Source organism: Dipodomys merriami, unplaced genomic scaffold (genome assembly GCF_024711535.1).
Source record: "Dipodomys merriami isolate MVZ:Mamm:240054 unplaced genomic scaffold, mDipMer1.0.p SCAF_1322, whole genome shotgun sequence".
Taxonomy (NCBI): Eukaryota; Metazoa; Chordata; class Mammalia; order Rodentia; family Heteromyidae; genus Dipodomys; species Dipodomys merriami.
In genome coordinates, this window is record NW_027202630.1 from 11,444 (window position 1) to 27,098 (window position 15,655).

Consider the following 15,655-nt stretch of genomic DNA (forward strand, 5'->3'; position numbering starts at 1 on the left):
CAACCATTTTGAGGCATATGGACACGAGGTTATCTTGTCATTGTCAAGAAGAGTCTCATGGACTTTTCTGCCCAGTCAGAATTCAAACCGAAATCCTGAGATCTCAGCCTCCTGTGTAGGTAGAATTACAGATGAGAGCCACCAGTGCCTGACACATCAATAATTCTTTTCCCTTAAAAAGACCTGTCAAGTTGCTGAGTAGTGGTTCCTCATGCCTACAATCCTAGCTACTCAAGAGGCTGAGATGAGAGGATAGCAGTTCAATGCTTGCCAAGGTAGGAAAGTCCATGTGACTGTTATCTCCAATAAACTACCAGAAAACCAGAAGTGGCACTGTGGCTCAAGTGGTAGAGTGCTAGGCTTTAGCTGAAGAACTGAGGGACAGCACCCAGGTCCAGAGTTCAAGCTCCATGGCCAAAAATAAATGAATAACTAAATGAAATAAAGAATAAAAGACCTCTCAAGTAGAATAAACTTCAGGTCCATAAAATAGAAGTCTGCTTCTGAGATAGACATACTTTGTGTATGGTTTTTATTAGAACAATTATAGATATATTAAAATTCAAGACAACGGTACTAAAAGATATAAAAGCAAGATACTTTATTTCTAACCTGTGAGGGATAAATAAAGATTTAAAAAAGGGAGTAAGTGAATCAAAAACAATAAAAAGAGGTACAAAGCAGCACAGGGACCCATACAAACTGGAATCAGAAATGAGAATGGCAGATGTGGACAAAACTATGACTTCATCTTGGATGTCTTGTCTCTCTTCTCAAGTGGAAAGAAATTTTTGAGTTGAATCTTTACAAAGTCTCCTTATCTCAGGCTCTTGCAATTAGATGTAGACCGTGCTATGTGAAAAGGACAGTGTTATAATTTCTGTACAAGGATAGCGTCTGTAATAACCCGTGGGACCCAGGGAATCAGTGGGGCACAATAGTGTGGCCCCATGGTCCAGCCTGCTGGAGGGGGAGCAGCATCAAGAGTCAAGCCTCACAACTCCACAGACCCAGCCACTGGACAGAGCAGGGCATTGTGAGGCTGATGTCACCACCCCAAGGGGCACTGGAGGAGCATGCCATGGCTGGGGCATGCCACTGAAAGGGGCAGAGCAGGCCACCAAAAGGGGAAGGGGCATGCTCCTGGAGACATGCACATAGGGAGCTGACTATTGGGATTGGACTTGGGCTGCTTGGGGGAAGATCATGAATATCAGTTTGATACCATTAGTGGGGCAGGGGTGCAGCCTTTCTAGGTGTATATAGGCTGCATGCTCCAAGGCTAGGGGGGAAGTTAGGGGAAAACACATTGGGAGGGAGGAGGGAGGAGTCCTGAGGACACCTGGTCTCTTGTGGAGAGGGGAGTAAGGAGGAGACCAGTGGTTCTGAAGAGATGAGAGTAAAGGAAAGACCGGGAGTCCTGAGGCAGGAATTGAGTGTGGAGGAAGGAGAGGATTGGGAGTGGAGGGGGAGAGATGGCAAGAGGGGAAAGCCTGCCACAGTAGGGCAGGGCAGGCCTGTGGAGGATAGGGCAAGCTCTGAGAGGCCATTTGGGGCTTCTTGAGGGGCCATTTGGGACCTCCTTGAGAGGTCCTTTGGGGCTTCTTGAGGAGCTATTCAGGGACTTTTTTTGGGGGGGCGGGGGTTCCGGTCGTGGGGCCTAAACTCAGGGCCTGGGCACTGTCCCTCAGCTCTTCAGCTCAAAGCTAGCGCTCTACCACTTGAGCAACAGCACCACTTATGGATTTTTTTCTTTTTGCTTTTTTCTGTTTGGTCTGGTCGTGGGGACTGAACTCTGGGCCTGGGCGCCGTCCCTCAGCTCTTCAGCTCAAGGCTAGCACTTGAGCCACAGGGCCACTTCTGGCTTTTTTCTTATGTGGTGCTGAGGAATTGAACCCAGGGCCTTATGCATGCAAGGCAAGAGCTCTACCACTGAGCCACCATACCAGTCCTTCAGGGACTTCTTGAGGGGCCATTTGGAACATCCTCCTGAGGTCACTCTGGGCCTCCTTGAAGGGCCTGTTGGGGCCTCCTTTAGAGGTCATTCAGGGCCTCCTCTGGAGGCCATTTGGGACCTCCCTCTAGAGAGGCCTGTGGACAGTGGAGAGGCCTACATGTGGGGGAGGAAGGGAAGAAAGGGAAAAGCCTTCCCCTTTGAAGGTTTGGAGGTTTGGGGCTTTGGGGATCTGAGGTTTGGAGGTTTGCAGACCAACTAATTGGTGGTTTGAAGACCAACCAATAAAAGTTGGAGTGTCAGGACTGCCTATTGGAGGTTTGGAGGTTTGGTGATTGAGGCTGCTCTTGGTTCTGGGTATCTAAAAGGACAAGGTAGTCTCAAGACACCTTTCTGGTGTAAATAAACTTCTTTTGTTCACTTCTCACTGTGCCTCCATGGATTGTCTCTCTCTCTGAGGTTCATCAATACCCCACTGGGTGATGTTCTCACAGGGGCCATCCTAGGATGGCCATCCTAGGATGCCCAACCCCGAGGAAACATGAGGGCCACTGGCCAATGTCCTCATGGTTTCCACATGGCTGCCATGGTAGCAGTAAGAGCATCCTGCCATGTGCCCAGTGTCATTGGCAACAGACTTCCTGGACCAAGTACCTAACTGCCAGCAGGTGTGCACTGGGCTCTGATTGGTCCACTTCCTCACTGATGTCAATGGCCTGACTTGTGATTGGTCCATTTCCCCCTGACATCACAGAGCATTGTGAAGGTATGCCCAACAGGGTACATATGAGGCAGCTGCTCTCCAGCTTTTTCAGTTACAGTGCTGGGAGCTTTTACTCCGGTGACCTGATGGACTAACTCAGAACTACTTGATTGCTTTCTTTGGGTGTGGGGAGTGGTAGTTGTGTTGTTTGGGTTTGGGGATTTCATTTATTCAGCTGGGGGTTGTGTTTACTTGTTTGTTGGTAGTTTACCTTCTGTTTCTTAAGATTTGTTAGTTGTCCACTTCATTTAGATCATCTTAGGTAATTCTTAAGCTTGATCACTTGCCATCCCAGGGACAAGGTGTTAATGTACAACTTTAGTTCCTCCCCCAGGGAGGGGGAGATCACTGTCATTGCACAGTACAACTTGACAAAGATTATCGGTTACTGCAGCTGTGTCTATGAGAAGCTGGCCCATCACTGCCTCACTGACACCACAGTGGCAGTCAAAGTTCTCCCAAGGAAAGATCTGAAAAGTCATGAGATAGAAAACGAGGTAGCAGGTGGGAAGTTGGCTCAGTGGTAGAGCGTTTGCCTTGCATGCCTGGGGCTCTGGGTTCGATTCCTCAGCACCACATAAGAAAAAAGCCAGAAGTGGCCCTGTGGCTCAAGTGGTAGAGTGCTAGCCTTGAGCTGAAGAGCTGAGGGACGGTGCCCAGGCCCAGAGTTCAGTCCCCACGATCAGACCAAACAGAAAAAAGAAAATGAAGTAACCATTGTGAAAAGTGTACGTCACCCACACATCATCCAATTATTCCAGGTGATGGAGGATGAAGACTCCTTGTCACTGAGCTGGCCACTCAGGGCCATCTCTTGGGGTGGAGTCAATAAATCCCCTTGCATACGCCTATTCCAGTATGAAGCCAAGAGGTTGTTCAAACAGATCACGAGTGCCATTCACTACCTTCAAGAGAACTGAATTGTACTCCTAGACCTGACGGCCAACAACGTCCTGTTCAACACCAATGGCAATGTTAAGGTCAGTGATTTTGGCGTTTCAGGGTGACCCCAGGACAGTTGCTAAAGGGGGTTTGTGGAGCCTTACTATTCCACCCCTCTGAAATGATCCTACAAAACATGTTCAGTGGGTACAAGGTGGACATTTGGGGACTTAGCTGTGCTTTTGTATATGATGACAACGGGAAAGTTGCCATTTGAGGAGAATAAGATGACAGATATGGAAACAAATCCTAGAGGCCAGGTACACCGGTCCCCTTTACCAACTACAATGGGACGTGATCTCCTTCCTAAACTGCTGACTGTGGGCTTCAATCTGAGGCCTGCTATTGAGGAGATAATGGAGCACCCATGGCTGGCCCTAAGTGTGGGATTTGGCCTGCTTCCTGATGAGCAACTGCCCAGCAAGCTGGACCCCGTTATTGTCACAGTCATTTGCAACATGGTGTACACGGTAGCTGGTATTAAAAAGAAAGAACAGAGCATTCAATGAAGCCATGGCACCTACCTGCTCATCCATGAAAACATAAAGGAGAATACCAGAAGTGTGGAATCAAAAATGATGCTTTTGGCTAGTCCACCATGCACACCTCCTGAGGACAATCCCACCAGCCCTCTTCCTCCACAAAAAAAGAGCCACCTATTCTGCAGGATGTAACACCTTCAGCTTGTCCTCAAATTTTCAGTTACCTCTGAAGAGAACCCAAAGTGCCAGTCTGCCTGTCCTTCTGCTCTACACCCTGCAGAGCTCCAGTTCCAGCTTCATTTGTGGCCCAGATTCTTTTAGCTGGTCGGGTACACTAGACAGTTTCCACTCAGTGGAAAATGGTCTTCCCTCTGGTCATCCTCAGGGGGAGGCCATAGACCTCAGGTGGAACATTAGACAGGGCTGGAGGAGGGTGGCTAACAGGATAGTCACCATTTTTCGCAGACTTTGCTGCTGTGTGAAGGCCCCAAAGTAATGTTCACAGATTGAGAGCAAAGCTGTCCCAGAGAAAGCAGTGCAGAACTCTGAAACAGCACAGTTGAAAGCCACCAGACTCAGATCTTCGGGGTGAGTCTAACTAAAGCAGAGAGATGTGGAATTGAAGAGCTGCAGGTGGGAAAGGAGTCATGCAGGAAGTTCACACTGTGGAGGTCTCAGTCCAGCATGGCCAGGTTGTGTGACGGCTGCTAGGGGATTCTCCGGCAGGGATTCCTTTCGGAGAAAGGACAGCTGACATCACCAAGGCTTTCCAATGCTGAAAGATAAGTTGAAAGGTGGCCTCAATCTGCTGTACTTTCTGAGCTGGGCATTTACACATCGATCCCTTACTTAATAGTATTGTCACTTTATTGAACAACCTTTTCCCTTGGTCCTCTGAACACTAAGGTGTTTTTGTCCCAAACGCTTCAGGTCATCTCACCTTTCACGTAGGTTGCTTGTGTCCCCAATTGCTAGTTTATTTATTTAGGTTTAAAGTGAGGCCCTTGAGCTTCGTGGTATAGGAATCCATGGATCTCAGGGGCAGGAAGCATCCTGGACTCTGTTTCTCCTTCCGCAGTCTCTAGGTGACTGGGTACAACTACTGAGCACACTACTTACACTGGCTGGGTTGGAGTACAAAGGCAAATCTTCACTGCGAATGGAGAGGTACCTGTCTCCATTCACCCAATGCACTATCAATGGTTTCTGCCCTTACTTTCCTCCATTTAAATGCACTTTCCTGCTTGTGTAATTTCTCTCTAAATCTCATCATTATCCCAACATAAAACCTTCATCCAAGCATCTCTTCTTTCAGAGTTGTTTATTTGCTCACAATCAAAGAGACCCTATTACTAAGACAGGTTGTTTTGAATGGCAACTCCTCCCATGAGTCCCCATTTTCTCTAAGGGGAACCAGAAGGCTGGGTTGGCTGAGTTTCAAATAAGAGAACAGTCTGACCAACCAGAGCCACTGTTTAGACTGGCTAAAAATATGAAGTAGAATAATATTCCTTCCTTGATCGTAGAGGTAGAGAAACCTGTGAAGGAGCAGCATTCCTGAGAAAGTATGGAGATACAGTGGTGCCACTGGATGGACCCTGCCTGGGATGACTGCATCTGGACAGTAGCAAAAATTTGGTAAGGTTGATATGACCTCTACCACTGGGCTATTTGTGTTGGTTTAGTCAGGGCCATGAGATTTCCACAGAGAGGATTTGATTCAGGCTGATGCTGTCTGCCCTTGGGTGACAAGTGTGTTATAGGGAGGATTTGAGCACACCTGACTTTTGCTATATGTGCACTGATGTCAGGAGGCTAAGCCTGCAGAGCAGACTGATGAGATTTTCTGCAGTAGGTAGGATCAGTGGTCCAGCTCAGAGCTATTTGGGAGCAGATCTCCCCTGAAAGAACAAAAAGGGATTCTGGTGAGAGTCCCAATAAGGGCTACAAGAGGGAAAAGATGGGTACAAAGTAAATGACAGGGTGGACACTAAATGTAAAGGAGAAATGACAGGAGGCAAATTAAGAAGGGAGCTGAGGAATCCTGAATTCCACATGGGCCATTTTTCAGTGAAGAAAGTGGGTGGGAAGGAATTAACTGTTGATTTGTAAGACTTCTTGATCACTATTCTTTTTTTTTTCCTTTTGTCTGTTGTGTGTATGTGTTTGTGAGTGTGTGCTGCTACACCTCAGTGCTTTTTTTCTTATGCTGTTTCCTTTGCCTTCTCTGTTCTCTCTCCACTTTTCTCACCTTCTCCCTGCTGCCGCCCACCATTTCTCTTCCTTTGTTTTCATTCCTCCCATAGCTACTCCTATTCTACTTCTCCTGTTCCTCTTCTTGCTGTTCCACTACTACCCTCTACCATTCCCTTTCCCTCTCTTCCTGCTCTTGAATCTGTCTCTCTCTCCCTCCACCTCCCTCACTCTTCCTCTCTCTCTACACTTCTCCCTTTTTCCTTCTTTCCCTTTCTCCCTCTCTGTCTTTCTCTTTTTTCTCTCTCTCAGTTGTCATGGATATGTCTGGTTCTCTCCTGCTTGAGTTATACTTCCAGGCTTGCATTTCTCTATTTACTTGAAGATGGAGTCTTCCCAGACTTGCTGTAAATGCAATCTTCAAGGTATCATCTTGGGAGATAGGTAGGAATACAGACAAGAGCTTACAGCATCAGGGAATGCAATTGACTTTGTTAATCTGGTGTGGCAAAGGTTGCTTTCTCTATTTTGAAAGGGCATTTGTGTATTTATGTGAGGGATAGCTGTGTAGAGTCACCTTACAATTGGTTGTGGAAGGAAGGGGGTGATGGGTTTGTGTAAATGGACAGGGAAGGACGACATATGTGCTGTACAATTGCGCTGAGAGGTGTCAGATTCTTAGTAGAGACTCTATGAGTCCCCAGAGAGGCCCCCTTTCCCAAAGCACCCAGCTTGGGCATGGTGCTTCCGTTTCCCGGTAAAGACTTTAGGCCTCATGGAAGAATAGCAGAGCCCAATTTTTCTCCTTGGGGAATCAACAATGCTATCAGAGCCAAGTTTTAAATATTTGAACATCAAGAGCCCATTTTTGGAATCACAAAGTGTATGAATTAAAAGATATTCCCTTCCGTTCAGCTAGAGGTGGTCAAGGAACAGGAGACCTGAGGAATCATTGAGATAAACTGGGATCTGTGGAAGGACATAGCCTGGATGGACTTTGGTTGTATATGGACCACACCCGTGGATGGACCCTGCCTGGGATGACTGCCTTCCCACAAGAACAAAAATTCGGTAAGATTAGATATGAGCCTTCACACTAGAATATTTGTATTGGTTCACCCAGGGCATTAGAATTGCACATAGAGGCAGTGTTGAGGATTCATGCTGCCTTTGGGTGACAAGTGTATGATGGGGAGGAGTTGGGCAAATCTGGCCGTTTCTCTGTGTACACTGGGTCAGGCGGCTGAACCTGCAGAGTAGACTGATGAGAATAGCAGCAAGAGGAGGGCTGGGGCTCCTGGTGGGTCAGTGGTACTGCTCAGGGGTATTTGAGGAGCAATGCTATTCTCAAACAATGAGATGGATTTGTGGCGAGAGAAGCAATAAGGGTCCAAATAGGCAAAGGATGCATAACTGGTTTAAGACAGGGTTGATACTGATGCTGAAAGAGAGCTGAGGAGGAATGTAAGGAATGCTGAACTCCTCATGGAACAATGTACAGTGGAGAGGGTGGGTGGGGAGGGAAGTACTATTAATTTCCATGATTTCTCAATGCTTTTTAATTGTCTTTTTGTTGGTTGTGTGCATGCATTTGGGAATGTGCTGGCTTGAACTCTGTTCTTTTCTCTTTCTCAGTCTCCTTTTCCCTCTGTGGCCTTTCCTTGGGCCCTCCTCCCCTCTACTGTCTCTAATCTCTCCTTTCTTACACCCTCATTCTTCTCCTCTTCTCCTCCCTCTAATCATTCTCTTCTCCCTATCTCATTCCTTCTCATTCAATCCTTTCTCTTGAATTTGTCTCTTTGTCTCTCTGTGTTTAGGTATGTATGCATGTCCCTCTGTTTTTCTCTCTGTCTGTTTTCCTTCTCCCCCTCAGGCCCCCTCTTTCCCTTTTTCTCTCTTGAGTGTGGGCGTGTTTCTGGCTGATGTTTTACCAGTGGAGTCACTCTTCTAGGCCTGATTTTCTACTGAGTTGGACATGGAGTCTGCTCAGGCTGGCTTTATCTACAGTCTTCTCAGTGTCAGTGTGTACAGTAGTTAGGATTATACAGGTGAGCCTCCAGCACCTAGACTTTGTGAATCTGGTACAGCACAGATTGGTTTCTCTGTTATTACAAAAGGAATTTGTGTACTTGTATGAGGGACAACTCATAAAATTTTGGGAAAGGAAAGGGTGTTGGGTTGGGCTGCATGTGGAGAATGGAGAGGTAGAGAATTACGTTTCCACAGTACAAGGGTTTCAGCACTGAGAGATGTCAGATTCTTAGGAGAGACCCTTTGAGTCGCCAAAGATGCTTCCAGTTGACACCCCCTTCCCCAGAGCACCAGGCTTTGGGCATGGTGCTTCCTTTTCCCTGGAAGTTCCCAGGGGAAGCCTCTAGGTCTCATGGAAGAAGAGTAGGGCCTGATTATTTTCCTAGGGCACATGGTGTGTAGGAAGCTTAATTTCAAATATTGCCACACTATAAACCTCCAGAGCCCATTTTTTGAACCAAAAAATGTAGGAATTACAATAATTTCCTTTCTATCAACTAGAGGTGGAGAAACTTTTAATGAGTAAGAGACTTAAGAAAACATGAAAATATAGGAACATGTGGATGGAGATGAGTACAAGCGGACATGAGCAGAAATTTAGTAAGATTGGATATGAACCTCCACCACTGTGATATTCATTCAGCAGGGCATTAGATTAGTGTACTTCACTGAGGAAGTACACTCAGCATGGAGAATGAGAATACTCAAACTTACAAAAGTAGTACATAGTATATATGAAAAGGAAGATTAAGGCAGAAAGAATCAGGATGAGTGTTGGAAATAATCTGTGTTTTTGTGTGTTTGCAGATGTGTGTTGTGTGTACATGTGCACAAAGTTGTATTTTTGAGTATCAGAGTAGACCTCTTTGGCAAGGGGGTTTTGGGGAAGTATAGGGGACTGAGCAGCTGGGTGTGGGGAAAAGCATTCTAGGCAGTTGGAATAGCAGTGGCCCCCAGCTGGCACAGTGCAAATGCCAGTGTGGTTGCAGCAAGGAAGCCTGGGCTCAGTGGGGAGAGACAGGATCAGAGAAGGCACAGGAGCCTCTTGGCAGCACAGGCTCTGCACTACACCAAAGGAAGCTGTGAGCAGAGTGGTGACCCACCATGCTTCAACATTGTCCTGTGGTTCTCCTGTCTACTCTAAAGCCACATTTCTTAGTCTTCAAATATGAAAGGGTGTGTGTGATATTGGTGTTTCTCATGAAATTGAGTGTCCTCCAGTTCCATCCATAGTGTCTGAGTGTTGGTTTCTTTTTTTTTTTTTTTTGGTTCCTTTCTGGTGCTTGAATTAGGACCAGTAAAAGGTCCCTGAGCATTTAGCTCAAGGCTGGAGCTTTACCAGTTTGAGGCACAGCTCCATTTCTGGTTTTCTGAGGGATATTTGAAGTAAGAGTCTCATGGACTTTCCTGCCTGGGCTGACTTTGAATGATGATTCTTAGATTTCAGCTTTCTGAGTAGCTAGGATTACAGGCGTAAGCCACCGATGCCTGGCTCATGATATAGTTTTGATAGTGAAAAGATCCTATCCAGAAGTCAAGATTGCCTGCTCTGGTTCTGGCTCTGCAGTCTTCTTCAATCTTGAAAATTTTTCAAGATTTTTATTGAATGTTTTCAAGATTATATGCCACTTCCACTTAGTCTTGTCTGAAGTTTTATCATGATTTGACTTGGGTCTTGCAGGACTATCGTGAAGTGACACTGTGTGCCTCCCACTGCATCCCACCAGGTGGCTGGAGACATCAGTTTGTCTTGGGAGTGTAGTAGGTAATTTTGATCACTTGAAGATGGCCAAATTTGCCAGTTTTTCTACTGAAAAAATTCTCCTCTCCCTTTGTAACTCAGTGATGTGTGGGAAAACACATAAGGCTGTGGAAATATCCCATTCCTCACATCATTGACAGTTTGCTTATGTATTTACATATTTATTCATGTTTGAACTTGCTAAGGGATTCCTATTGAATGCATTGGGTTGTAATTCCACTCCTGTCATGGTTTTGATGGTTCCAGACTTGGCCAGTGCGAGCCCCTTCTAACAGACTTTATTAGTGCTTTTATTTTATTTTAATTTTATTTTTTTGCCAATCCTGGGGCTTGAACTCAGGGCCTGGGCACTGTCCCTGAGCTTATTTGCTTAAGGCTAGCACTTTACCTCTTGAGCCACAGTGCCACTTCCAGCTTTTTCTCTTTATGTGGCACTGCAGAACCCAGGGCTTCATGGATGCTAGGCAAGCACTCTACCCCTAAGCCCTCATTAGTGCTTTTGTTCTTCACTCATACACAAGATCAATGTTTATTTAGTACCTTCCATGCTCTAGTCTTTGAATCAACTATTATCCAGGAGCTGTGGCTGGATGGCATTTAGAAACCAACATCTGAGTATTAGGTATGTTCTTTGCTTTTGAGATGTTATTGTTCCTAGGCCCTTTTGGAGAAGAGAACTGGAAAATACATAAAACGAATATACAAAATACATGTATTCATGTATATGGGTGTGCATTGATATATACAAGCCCATACATGTATATTTACACATATACACATTTAAATTTATATTAATTTCTTTTAGTAGTAAAGAAATGTAAACTCAGAACCTCTTGCTTGCTTTGCTTGGGTCCTAGTAATTGAGCCCCCCTTTAAGCCCTGCTTTTTGCTGGTTAGTTTGGAGGTGAAATCTAATAAACTTTCCTGCCTGGACTAGTCTCAAACTTCAGTGTTCAAGCTCTTAGCCTCCTGAGTGTCTCAACTTCTGATTTGTACACCAATCTATGTATATATATCCATCTATATATACTCAAAATCATGAGTTCACACTGACACCTCCAACTGCAATCTCACCCCAAATATTCTTCCAGTTTTTTTTCCTTTTCCATATTTGTAACTACCAAGAAACCTATTACCCTTGATAGGATGACTTACTGAGTAATTCATTCTGTTTGTAAACAATCTCCTGTGATTGCCAGTGATGTAAATGTATTTGGCCTTTTTCTATGGTTCTTGACATAGAAATCCAAAAACACTCATGCTTTCCTGAGTAACAGGGGTGGTAGTAGGATCTTTTGCTCTACTATTTGGTCATTGACCCTGGTTCCTCAATCAGAGCTCCTAAGACCTTAGTCATTTCCTGAGTTATAGTAGCATCTGACCCAGAGCTATGAAATCCTTTGGAATTTCCTGTCACAAGAGCATGTTCTAAGAGGTGCAACCCTTGATGTACACCTGGATAGCCTCAGGATGGAAGATGATCTTTTTATGATGGACTGGTAGTGCAAACCTGTAATCCCAGTATTTAGAAGGCAAATGCAGAAGGCTCTTGAGTTCAAGGCAAGCCTGGGCTACAGTCAAACCATCTTTTAAAAAACAAGCTTTTATAGGTACATTATTTGGGGATTAGCTCTTAATTTTGTTTTTTGGTTTCATGAAATTTTGTCATGTCTGTAAAATTTATACTTGCCAAGAGATTCAAACTGCCTGATCAACCCATTCTCTCTATTGCTCTGTATCTGTCTGTCTCTGTCTCTGTCTCTCTGTCTCTGTGTCTGTCTGTCGGTCTGTCTCTCCCCTTCTCTCCCTGTCTCTGGTCGATGTCCTCATGGTTACCACATGGTTGCCAAGGTAGCAGTAGCAGCATCCTCCCATGTGCCCAGTGGCCTTGGCAATGGTCCGCTAGGCTACATGGAAGAGTAGTAGTCCTCCAAGCTCTCACACAGACTTGATTCTTGTGACTATTTACCAGTCCTTTACACACTAGTTCACTCATTTCAGGAGGCATGACTAGTGCTATGAGCCCAGCATGCCTGGCATAGTCCCCGTGTAGCACACTCAGGCCAAGTGCCTGGTGCTACAGGATTCTGCAGCCGAGCTTCTGGTCAAAGTACATCTGACACTGAGCTGGCCTTCCCAGGCTGAAAGGAAAATGGAAAAGTAGCCTGAAGGTGTCTTTACCTTCAGAGGTGGTAGGGGTTGCAGCTTGATCACATGGTGACTTCACCTGACAACCATTCACCTTTGTCCTTGAGGTGGTTTTGTTCCAAATGCTACAGCAGGTAATCACCTTACCTTTCATGTAGGTTTCCTGTATGTTTATATACTTATTTGTTGTATTTACATTTGAGCTGAAGCCCATTGATCTGAGGGTCAGGAGGCATCCTGGACTCTGCTCCTCCTACTGTGGCCTCTAGATGACTGGGTCCAACTCCTGAGCACACCAGTTACACTGGCTGGGTTGGAGCATAAGGGCAAGTCTTCATTGGGAAAGAAATGAGACCTGTCTCCATGTACCATGACAGTGGTTTCTGCCCCACTTTCCTCCATTTCAATGCAGTTTCTTCTGTGTGTGTTTTCTCTATAATCCTTTACTCATCACTATCCCAACATAAAGCCATCATCCAGGAGAACCCGATTTCTCATTTATTTGCTCACATTGGTAAAAGATAAAACACATATTTGAAAGACCCTAATGAATACACCCTGAAGTCGTAATTGCAACTTCCTCTGTTAGCCCAATTTTTCTCCTCAGGTAAACAGAGTGTTGTGAGTGCTGAGTTTCACATATGAGACCACTGTGAACATGTAGAGCCTATTTTTGGAACCACAAAGTATATTAATTAAAATATGTTCTCTTCCTTTCAGTGAGAGCTGGAGAAACCTCTGAAGGAGCAGGAGACCTGAGAGAACACGGAGGTATAGTGGTGCCTGTGGATGGACCAGGCCTCTGTGAACTTGGTCTGAGGATGGACCCTGCCTGGGATGACTACTTCTGGACATGAGTGGAGATTCAGTAAGATTGGATGTGACTCTCCACCACTGTCTTATTTGCGTTGGTTCATCCAGGGCTATTAGATTTCCACACAGAGGAAGTGCTGAAGGCTGATGCTGTCTTGGGTGACAAGTGTGTGATGGGGAGGAGTTGGGCACAGCTGGACTTTGCTCTGTATACATTGGGGTTAGGAGGCTGAGCCTGCAGAGCTAACTGATGAGATTTGTAGCAAGAGGAGGACTGGGTCTCCTGGTGGACAAGTGCAGTTCAGGGTTATTTGGGGAGCAGATCTCCCCTCAAAGAATGAGGTGGGATTCTGGTGATAGAAGCAGTGAGGGCTAAAGAGGGTAAAGGATAGGCACCTGGTGAATGACAGGGTTGACACTAATGCTGAAGGAGAACTGAGAGGTGGAAGGTCATGAAGGGAGCTGAGGAATCCTGAATTCCTCGTGGTCCAGTGTTCAGTGAAGAGGGTATGTGGGGAGGGAAGTACTGTTAAATTCCATGATGTTTCCATGCCTTTTATTTTTTTCCTTTTGTTTCTTTGTTGTGTGTATATGTTTGTGAGTGTTTGCTCGTACCAAGTCTTTATCTCTGTGCTTTTTTTCTTAATTCTCTCTCTGCTTCCTTTTCCATCACTTTCCTCTTTCACCTTTCCCCGTCTTTCCCCCTCTCTACTATCTCTTCCCTCCTCTTCTTCTACCTCATACCGTCTCTTAGTCTACTTTTCCTTCCCCTCATCTTCTTCCTCTCATCTCCCTCTTCTCTTACCTCTCTCTCTCTCTTCCTGTTCTTGAATCTGTCTCTAACTCTTTCCATTTCTCTGTCTTTCATCTCTCTGTCTCAGTCTTTCTTTTTCTTTCTCTCCTTCTTTCAATTTGCATGTTCATGCCTGGTGCTCTACCACTTGAGTCACACCTCCAGGTCTGCATTTTTCTAGTTAATTGATGATGGAGTCTTCCTAGACTGGCTGTCACTGCAATCCAGGTAGCTTCTAGGATAGTTACGATTACATAGCCTCCAGCATCAGGCAGTGCACTTGACTTTGCTAATCTCTTGTGGCACAGGTTTGTTTCTCTGTTGTTATGAAAGGTATTTGTGTACTTATCTGAAGGACAGCTGTGTCAGTGACACATTAAAATGGGTGTGGAAGGAAGGTGGTGTTAGTCTGCTGTGCAGAATGGACAGGGAGAGAAGGACATGTATAGTGCAAGTGTATCAAGACCCTTAGAATATCAGAACATGTGCACACTCAAGGACATGTGCACTCCCATTTCCTAGTGAAAGAGCAAGCAGCTCCCTTTGCATGATTGATTAACAGCTTCCGTCTCTCTTTACCAAGATGTCTCAGAAGCACACAAGCAGATGGCTGGTCAGGAATTCCTCTGGGAATCAGCCTCCTTAAAACCCAACCTGATGTGCACGTCGAGAGGGAATTAGGAAGGAAAATGTGCTCTTTTCTTCCTTCAAGTTCAGCTCTCAATGCAGAGCTAGATGTGTCAAATGATCTCCTCAGAGTGAGGCAGAGACTTCCAGGAGACAAGGCCTTGCTGCCCCAAAAGCTGCAGTTGAGGCTCAGAGTGAGGGAGTGGGCTTCAATTCACATCTGTGGGTTTGGCTTAAGAGGCTAGTGTCTTGTAGTCCTAGTGCAGTAGAGAGTGTGCCTCTTCGCTGCTGTGATTTCAGTGTTGAGTTGTATTGTGGAGATGGGGGAGAGGGGCAGTATGCCAAGCAGGAGGCAAGTCATTTTATGATTCCATGCCAGTCTTGTCTTAAGGGGCAAGGTGAGCTCACTGTCCAAAACTCAGGTCTACCTTTGACTTTTCAATGGATAGTCTGATGCACACGCATGCTAGAACACTCCTAAACCTTTGTGGAACAGTTGGAGTACATTTGGCTCAGTAGGTGAAGGAGATAGGACCAAAAGTTGCCCCAGAGAATGAGGCTCCCACAGCTTAGCTAGAATATCACACAGATCATTACATAGGCTTCTAACCAGCAGGATGGGACCAGGGCTGGAGGAAAGACTTGGAAGAACTGAAGAGGGAGGAGCCAGTGTGGGATGGAAAAGCTTCCCAGAGGAGGAGCCATTGAGCTGGTGTGTGCACACCATCTCCATGTGTGAGATTGAGGTGCACAAGGCTTCAGGCAAAGGGCATGGAAACACAGGTGAGGAGACCACAAGGCAAGGGTGAGAAGGGCTGTGGAAGGGAGTCATAAGAAAGCAGTGGGAAAGAGCTTTGACCATGTGCAACAGGACACTTGTCAAATAAGTGTGTAAGGGAATGGGTAGGCCTTCATTCAATGGACATTTGCTGAGTGACCACAGGGTGAGAGACATCATGCTGAAGACTGACACAATGCTGAGAACAGCACAAAAATATCTCTCCTTGTGAGTTTACACTCAAGCATGGAGAAAGACTTTACCCAGATTTACATAAGTAATAAAGAGAATACATCAGAAGGATGATGTAAGGCAGAAAGGATGAGTGGTGGGAATATTCTGTATGTGTCTGCACCCATGTGTGTGTGT

At 45.6% G+C, this 15,655-nt stretch overlaps 1 long non-coding RNA gene across 2 annotated transcripts; it reads left to right on the forward strand.

Annotated features, from left to right (window-relative positions):
- The first annotated feature begins 3,486 nt into the window (after nucleotides 1-3,486).
- Nucleotides 3,487-14,465, forward strand: LOC138825028 (uncharacterized). Of its 2 annotated transcripts, XR_011371302.1 has the most exons (4): nucleotides 3,487-3,697; nucleotides 5,668-5,779; nucleotides 7,250-7,405; nucleotides 12,996-14,465. It is a non-coding gene; the product is annotated as an uncharacterized lncRNA (long non-coding RNA). The 2 variants fall into 2 exon arrangements; XR_011371303.1 differs by lacking the exons at nucleotides 3,487-3,697; nucleotides 5,668-5,779 and adding an exon at nucleotides 5,818-6,759.
- The last annotated feature ends 1,190 nt before the right edge of the window (nucleotides 14,466-15,655 follow it).